Genomic DNA, 9,481 nt, shown 5'->3' with positions numbered 1-9,481 from the left:
ACCCTCAATCTAACCCTAAACCTAACTCTAACATAACCCTAACCCTAAGCCTGACCCTATCACCCAACCCTAACCCTGACCCCTAAACCTATCTGTAACCAATCACCCAGACTTAAACCTATCCTGGACCCTAACCATAACCCTAACCCTCACCCCTACTCCTCACACTAACCCCTGAACCTAACAAGAACCCTAAAACAAACCACAACCTAAACACCAACCATGACCGTAACACTCACCTCTAACCCTAACACTCAATCTAACCATAACCCTAACCTTACCTTAACACTAACCCTAAACCTCACCTCTACACCTCGCCCTAATCCTAAATTTAACCCTAACACTAACCATCCTGTAACCATAGCCCGAACCCTATCCCTATCCCTAACCACTAAACTTTACCCTAACTCCTGACTGCAACCATAACACTAACCAAAACCATAGCCCAACGAGAACCCTAAACCTAATCCTCACTTCTGGACCTAATCCTAAACCTAAATATAACCCTAACCATTACTCTACCATAAGCCTAACCCTAACCCTAATGCCAAAACCAAACCCTAACACCTAACCTTCACCATAACACCAACCAGAACCATCAGCCTAATGCAAAAACTAACCCTAACCATTACCCCTAACCCTAGCCCTAACCCACAATCTAACACTAACCCTAATCCTATTTTAACCATAACCCTAACCCTGACCCTATCACACTACACTAACACTGACTGGTAAACCTAACCCTAACCCTTCACCCAGACTTAAGCCTAATCCCAACCATAACACTAACACTAACCCTCACTCCTACTCCTCACCCTAAACCTAAATTTAACCCTAACACTAACCCTCTTGTAACCCTAACCTGAACCCTAACCCTAGCCCTATCCACTATATATAACCCTAACTCCTGACCATAACTGTAACACTAACCGAAACCGTAGCCCAAACTCGAACCCTAAGCCTAATCCTCACCCTTTGCCTTAATCCTAAACCTAAATCTAACCCAAACCTTAACCTTAACATAAGCCTAATCCTAACCCTAACGCCAGAACCGAAACTAGAACTGAACCCTCACCAAAATGCTAACCAAAACCGTCAACCTAACATGAAAACTAACCCTAACCGTCACCCCTAATCCTAGCCCAGACTCTAAATCTAACCATAACACTCACCCTAATGTAACACTATCCATAACCGTAACCCTAATGCCTAACCCTCCACCTAACTCCTAACCCTGACCAGAACCCTAACATAAACCATAAACCAAACCCCAACCCTGACCCTAAAACTTACCCCAAACTCTAACCCTCAATCTAACCCTAATCCTAATCCTACCGTAACCCTAACACTAACCCTGACCCTATCGCCCAAACTGACCCTGACCCCTAAACCTAACTGTAACCCTTCACCCAGACTTAAGCCTAGCCCGGACCTTAACCCTAACCCTATGACCTACCCCTCACCATAAACCTAAATTTAACCCTAACAATAACCTTCCTGTAACCATAAACAGAACCCTAAGCCTAACCCTAACCAATAAACCTAACCATAATTCCTGACTGTAACCGTAACACTAACCAAAATCATAGCCCAAACCCAAAACCTAAGCCTAATATCACTAGCCCTAATCCGAAACCTAAATCAAAACCTAAACATAACCCTAAGGTAAGCCTAACCTAACCCTAATGCATAAATTGAACCCTACCACCTAACCTTCACTGTTACGCTAACCAAAACCATCAACCTAACCCCAAAACTAAACCTTACGCTCACTCCTAACCTTAGCCTTGACCCAAAATCTAACCATAACACTCATCCTACTGTAACCCTAACTGTAACCCTAACCCTAAAAACAAACCCTCAAGCTAACCACTAACCATGACTGGAACACTAAACTAAACAATAACCTAACCCGAACCCTGACCCTAACACTCACCCCTAACCCTAACCCTAAATCTAACCCTAATCCAAACCCTACCTTTACCCTAACCCTAACCCTGAACCTATAGCACAACCCTAACACTGACCCGTAAACCTAACCATAATCCTTCACCCACACTTAAGCCCAACCCGGACAATAATACTAACACTAACCCTAACCCTCACCCTAAACCCTCGCCCTAAACCTAAATTTAACCCTAATACTACCCCTCCTATAACCAAAATCTGAATCCTAACCCTAGCCCTAACGACTAAACCTAACCATATCTCCTGACCGTAACAGTAACATTAACTGAAATTGTAGCCCAAACCCAAACCTTAAGCCTAATCCTCACCCCAGACCCTAATCCTAAACCTAAATATATCCCTAGCTGTAACCCTACCATAAGCCTAACCCTAACACTAACCCTAACACCAAAACTGAACACTAACACCTCTCACCGTAACGCTAAACAAAACCGTCAACCTAACCTGAAAACTAACCCTAACATTCACCCCTAACCCTAGCTCTGACCCTAAATCTAACCATAATACTCACCTTACCATAACCCTAACCATATCTCTAACCCTAACCACTAACCCTCAACCTAACCTCAAATACTGACCAGAACCCTAATCCAAACCATAATCCAAACCCCAACCCTGACCATAACACTCACCCAAACCCTAATCCTCAAACTAACACTAACCCTAACCCTACCCTAACCCTAACACTAACCCGGACCCTATAGCACAACCCTAACACTGACCCATAAACCTAAACCTAACCCTGTGCCCAGACTTAAGCCTATTCCGGACCATAACAGTAACCCTAACTCTCACTCCTACCCCTTGCCCTAAGCCTAAACTTAATCCTAACACTAATCCTCCTGTAACCATGACCAGAACCCTAACCATAGCCCTAATCACTAAACCTAACCCTAACTCCTGACCGTAACTGCAACACTAAACAAAACCGTAGCCCAAACCCAAACCCTAAGCCTAATCCTCACCCCTGACCATAATCCTAAACCTAAATCGAACCATAACCGTAACCCTACTGTAAGTCTAACACTAACACTAACAACAAAATGAAACCCTAACCCTGACCCTCACCATAACGCTAACCAAAACCGTCAACCTAACCCAAAAACTAACCCTCAACCCAAACCCTAGCCTTGACACTAAATCTAACCATAACATTCACCCTACCATAACCTTAACCTTAACTCTAACCCTAACCGCTAAACCTCAAACTAACCCCTAAACCTACCAGAACCCTAAATCAAACCATATCCCAAACACCAACCCAGATCCTAAAACTCACCCCTAACCCTAACCCTCATTCTAACCCTCATCCTACCTTAACCCTAAACATGAGCTGAGCCTATCGCCCAACCGTAACCCTGACCCCTAAACCTAACCGTAATCCTTTATCCAGACTTAAGCCAAGCTCAGACATTAATTCTAACCCTGTGATCCCTACCCCTCACACTAAACCTAAATTTAACCCTAACACTAACCCTCCTGTAACCATAACCCGAACCCTAACCCTAGCCCTCACCACTAAACCTAACCCTAACTCCTGACTGTAACCTTAACAGTAAATGAAACTGTAGCCCAAACCCAAAACTTAAGCCTAATCATCACTCTGGCCCTAATCCTAAACCTAAATCTATCCCTAACTTTAACCCTACTGTAAGCCTAACCCTAAGTCTAACCCTAACACCGAAATAGAAACCTAACACCTAACCCTCACTGTAACACTTACCAAAACCGTCAACCTAACCCATAAACTAACCCTAACCCTCACTCCTAACCCTAGCCCAGACCCTAAATCTAACCATAACACTCATCCTAACATAACCATAACCGTAATCCTAACCCCTAAATTTCAACCTAACCCCTAACCCTGACCAGAACCCTAACCCAAACCATAACCCAAATCCCAACCCTTACTCTAACACTCACCCCTAACCCTAAACCTCAATCTAACCCTAACCCAAACCCTACCATAACCCTAACACTAACCCTGACCCTATCGCCCAAACCTAACTCTGATCCTTAAACCTAACCGTAACCCTTCACCCAGACATAAGCCTAGCCTGGACCTTAACCCTAACCCTAACCCTAACCCTTGCCCTAAACCTAAATTTAACCCTAACACTAACCCTCCTGTAACTATAACTCGAACCCTAACCCTTGCCCCAACCAATAAATCTAACCATAACTCTTGACCGTAACCATAACACTAACCGAAACCATAGCCCAAAACTGAACACTAAGTCTAATCCTCACCCCTGGCCTTAATCCTAAACCTAAACCTAAATCTAACCCTAACCCTAACCCTACTGTAACACTGACCTTATCACCCAACATTAACCCTGACCCTGAACCCAAATAAAACCCTTGACCCAATTAAGCCTAGCCCGGACATTTACCCTAAAGTTAACCTTCACCCCTACCTCTCACGCTAAACCTAATTTTAACCCTAACATTAACCCTCCTGTAACTATAACCCAAAAACTAATCCTAGCCCTAACCACTAAATCTAACCCTAACTCCTGACCGTAACTGTAACACTAACCGAAACCATAGCTCAAACCTGAACTATAAACTTAATCTTCATCCCTGGCCCTAATCCTAATCCTAGCTCTAATCCTAACAATAACCCTACCATAAATCTAACCCTAACCCAAATGCTGAATGTGAACCCTATCACCTAAACCTCACCGTAACGTTAACCAAAATCGTTAACCTAACCCGAAAACTAACCCTAATCCTATCCCTGGCCTTAAGTCTAACCATACCACTCACCCTACCATAACCCTAACTGTAATCCTAACCCCTAACCCTCAACCTAATCCCTACACCTGACAAGAACCCTAACATAAACCCTAACCCATACCCCAACCCTGACCTTAACATTCACCCCTAACCCTAACCCTCTATCTGACCCTAACCCTAACCCTACCATAACACTGACCCTAACCCTGATCCTATCGCCCAGCTCTAACACTGACCACTAAATTTTACCATAACCCTTCACCAAGACTTAAGCCTAGCCCGGACCCTAACACTAACCCTAACAATAACCCTTATCCCTCATCCTAAACCTAAATTTAACCTTAACACTAACCCTCCTGTAATCATAACCTGAACCCTAACCCTAACCTTAACCAGTAAACCTAACTTTAACTCCTGACCGTAACCATAACACTAACGGAGACAGTAGCCCAAACCTGAAACCTAAGCCTAATCCTCACCCCTGCCCAATCCTAAACCTAAATCTAACCCTTTCCATAACCCTACCATAAGCCTAACCCTAACGCTAACCCTAACTCCAAAACAGAACCCTAACACCTAAACCTAATCATGAGGCTAACCAAAATCATTAACATGACCCAAAACTAAGCTTAACCCTCACCCCCTAATCCAAGCCCTGTCCCTAAATCTAACCATAACACTCACCCTACTGTAACCCTAACCCTAACCCCTAACCCTCAACCTAACCCCTAACTCTGACCAGAACCCTAAACCAAACCATAACCCAAACCCCAACCCTGATCCTAACACTCACCCTTAACCCTAAGCATCAATCTAACCCTAACCCTAACCCTAACCCTACCGTAACCCTATCCCTAAACCTGGCCCAATTTCCCAACCCTAAATTCGACCCTCAACCCTAAACCCTAACTGTCACCACTACCCCTCACCCTAAACCTAAATTTAAACCTAACACTAACCCTCCTGTAACCATAACCCGAACAGTAACCCTATCTCAAACCACTAAACCTAACCCTAACCCTGACTCCTGAACTTAACTGTAACACTAACTGAAACCATAACCTAAACCTGAACCCTAAGCCTAATCCTCACCCATGGCCCTAATCCTAATCCAAAATCTAACCCTAACCATAACACTACCGTAAGCCTAACCCTAACGCCGAAACCAAACCCTAACACCTAGCCCTCACTGTAATGCTAAACAAAACCGTCAATGTAACCAGAAAACTAACCCTAACCCTCACCCATAACCCTAGCCTAGACCCAAAATCTAACCATAAACTCACCCTACCGTAACCCTAACCGTAACCCTAACCCTAACCCTGAACCCTCAACCTAACACCAAACCCTTACCAGAACCCTAACCCAAACCATAACCCAATTTCCAACCCTGACCCTAACACTCAACGCTAACCCTAAACTTCAATTTAATGCTGACCATAATGCTATCATACCCTTAAATCTAACTTACCTATTGCCTAACCCTAACCCTGACCCGTAATTCTAACCGTAACCCTTAATCTAACCCCAACTCTAACCCTAACACTGAACACTAACCTAACCCTAATCCTAATTTAACCCTAACCCTACCCCTAATCCATTATGTAGCCCAAACCTTAATGAAAACTCTAACTCTGATTCTAACTGTAACCCTTACACTAAACACTAACTTAACCCTAACCCTAACCTAACCCTAACAATACCCCTAAGCCATAATGGAACCTAACTCTAAACTAACCCTAAGACTAATTCAAAACCCTAACATAACTCTAAACCTCACCCTGAAACCTAACTCTAAACCTCACCTTACCCTAAGCCTCAGAAAAAACCCTAACGTAACCTTAACCCTTTCCCTAAACCCTAAACTAAGCCAAACCATAATGAAAATATGAACCCTAAACCTAAGGCAAGTTCTAAACCCTAAACTAACCCTAAAACTAACCCTAACCTCCACCCTAAACCTAACCCTAACTCTAACCTCAAGCCTACCCTAAACTTTGCCTAACCTTTAATCCTATCCCAAGCCTTATACCATAATATAACCATAACTCTAAACCTATTTTCATTTCCAACCCTAAACCTAACCCAAACCTTAAATTTTAAACTAACCCTAACCCTAAACAAAACTGTATCCATAAACCTAACCCCAAATATAACCTAACACAAACCTAACACTACCTCTAAGAGTAAACCTTATCTCTAAACTTAACATTACCCTAATCCTAACCGTAATCCTTAATCTAACCCCAACTCTAACCCTAACACTAAACACTAATCTAACCCTAACCCTAACCTAACCCTAACCCTACCTCTAATCCATAACACAGCCCGAACGTTAATGAAAACCCTAACCCTAATCCTAACCCAGGCTCTAAACACTAGCTTAACCCTAAACCTCACCATTATCTCAACCCTAAACCTAACCCTAATCCTGATTCTACTGAAATCCCTAAACCTAAACCCAACCCTAATCCCTAACCTAATCATAACCGGAATGCTGACAATAACCCTCACCAAAACTTTTAACTTAAATCTAAATGAACCCTAAGACTAATTCAAAACCCAAACTTAACTCTGAACCTCACCCTGAAACCTAACTCTAAACCTCACCTTACCCTAACCCTCAGAGAAAACCCTAATGTAAACCTAACCCTTTCCCTAAACCCTATCTAACCCAAACCATAATGAAAATATAAACCCTAAACCTAAGCCAAGTTCTAAACCCTAACCTAACCCCAAAACTAACCCTAGCCTCCACCCTAAACCTAACCCTAACTCTAACCTCAAGCCTACCCATACCTTGCCTAACCCTTAAAGCTATCCTAACCTTAACCCTAAACCTAATGAATATACTAACCCTAATCCTATCCCGAGTTTTATACCATAACTTATCCATAACCCTAACTCTAAACCTAACCCCATTTCCAATCCTAACCCTAACCCAAACCCTAAATTTTAACCTAACCCTAACCATAAACATAACCCTCTCCATGAACCTAACCCCAAACCTAACCTAATGCAAACCTAACACTACCTCTACCTGGGGATCTGCCAGAAGGATCTGGAGGATCTGGAGGAGGACCACACCTGCATCCCCATGAAGAAATTCAACCATGTCATCTCTTACCACGAGACCGTCAGCAAGGAGTCCAACGTGCTGTGTCTGTTCAAGTCCCCCAACAAGCACAACTGGATGTACATGAAGGCATGGCCCTTCCCCGATGGCCTGGCCAAGAACATCGACAAGGCGAGGTGTCTGCGCACCAGGAGGTCAAGCAGTGGGCCCACTACCTGGCCGAGAAGTACGAGTGGGACGTGGTCGAGGCCCTAAGATCTGGTGCTTCTGGCCGACAGCACTGGCCCCAACATCCTCACTGACATCACCAAGGGCATGCAGTACCTCAACGAGATCAAAGACAGCATGGTGGCCAGCTTCTAGTGGGCCACCAAGGAGCGTGCTCTGTGCGAGGAGAACATAAATGGTGTGTGCTTTGAAGTCCATGACATGATGCTGCACGCTAACACCATCCACCACAGAGGCGGCCAGATCATCCCCACGGCCCCGCGCTGCCTCTACTGCAGCGTGCTCACGGCCCAGCCGCGCCTCGTGGAGCCCATCTATCTTGTGGAGATCCAGTGTCCTGAGCAGGTGGTGGGCAGCATCTACAAGGTCCTGAACAGAAAGCACAACCACGTCTTCGAGGAGTCCCAGGTGGCTGGCACCCCCATGTTCATCGTGAAGGCCTACTTTCCTGTGAACGAGTCCTTTGGCTTCACCGCCAACCTGAGGTCCAACACCGGTGGCCAGGCCTTCCGCAATGTGTGTTCGACCACTGGCAGATCCTGCCCAGGGACCCCTTCGACAACTCCAGCCATCCCAGCCAGGTGGTAGCGGAGACCCGGAAGTGCAAGGGCCTGAAGGAGGGCATCCCTGCCCTGGACAACTTCCTGGACAAGTTGTAGGCGCCACCACAGCTTCTCGTCAGCTCACCCGGGGCTCAGCACAGCCTGCCCGGGCCACAGGCTCAGTCCTCGCATCCTCAGATATGTGGGACTGTCCTGGGAGCATAGCGATGCTGCTCCTGAGGGGATCAGGGGCCGCACCATCACTCCTTGACACGATGCAGTTTCTCTCTATTTATTTCAAGGTTCCAGGGAGCAGACAGCCTCCTCGCTGGGACCCATTCGGCTGGTGGGTGGGGGAGGCAGGATGGGATAACCTACAGTTACTTTTGCATTTTTTCAGAGGGAAACTCATGTCTGGCAAATTTAAAATAAATGCATTATGAGGTTGATTTGGGTTCATGCCCGTGGTGGCCCTTCCCCAGTGGGAAGAGATGAGTGGGTGGCTACTCTACGGGAGGCAGGAAGTCCTGTGTGATGTCACCATGTGCACCTCAGCTGTGCCAGTGCCATTGGGATAATAAACTTGACATGGTGGAAAAAAAAAAAAAAGAAAAAAAAAAAAAACCACCACCTTATCTCTAAATTTAACATTACCCTAACACTAACCATAATCCTTAATCTAACCCCAACTCTAACACTAACACTAAACAATAACCTAACCTAAACCACCCCTACCCCTAATTGATAACGTAGCCCAAACCTTAACAAAAACCATAACCCTAATCCTAACCCAGGCTCTAAACACTAGCCAAACCCTAAACCTCACTGTAATCTCAACCCTAAACCTAACCCTAACCCTGATCCTAATTCTATTGAAATCCCTAAACCTAAACCTCATCCTAATCCCTAACCTAATGATAAAAGTTAC

The 9,481-nt window shown here is 44.9% G+C and overlaps 1 pseudogene; it reads left to right on the top strand.

Moving 5' to 3' along the window:
- The first annotated feature begins 222 nt into the window (after window positions 1-222).
- Window positions 223-8,679, top strand: LOC102473671 (elongation factor 2 pseudogene; annotated as a pseudogene).
- Window positions 8,680-9,481: the final 802 nt, after the last annotated feature.

Source organism: Tupaia chinensis, unplaced genomic scaffold (genome assembly GCF_000334495.1).
Source record: "Tupaia chinensis unplaced genomic scaffold, TupChi_1.0 Scaffold000238_1, whole genome shotgun sequence".
Classification (NCBI taxonomy): Eukaryota; Metazoa; Chordata; class Mammalia; order Scandentia; family Tupaiidae; genus Tupaia; species Tupaia belangeri.
This window is presented reverse-complemented; position numbering and strand designations above follow the sequence as displayed.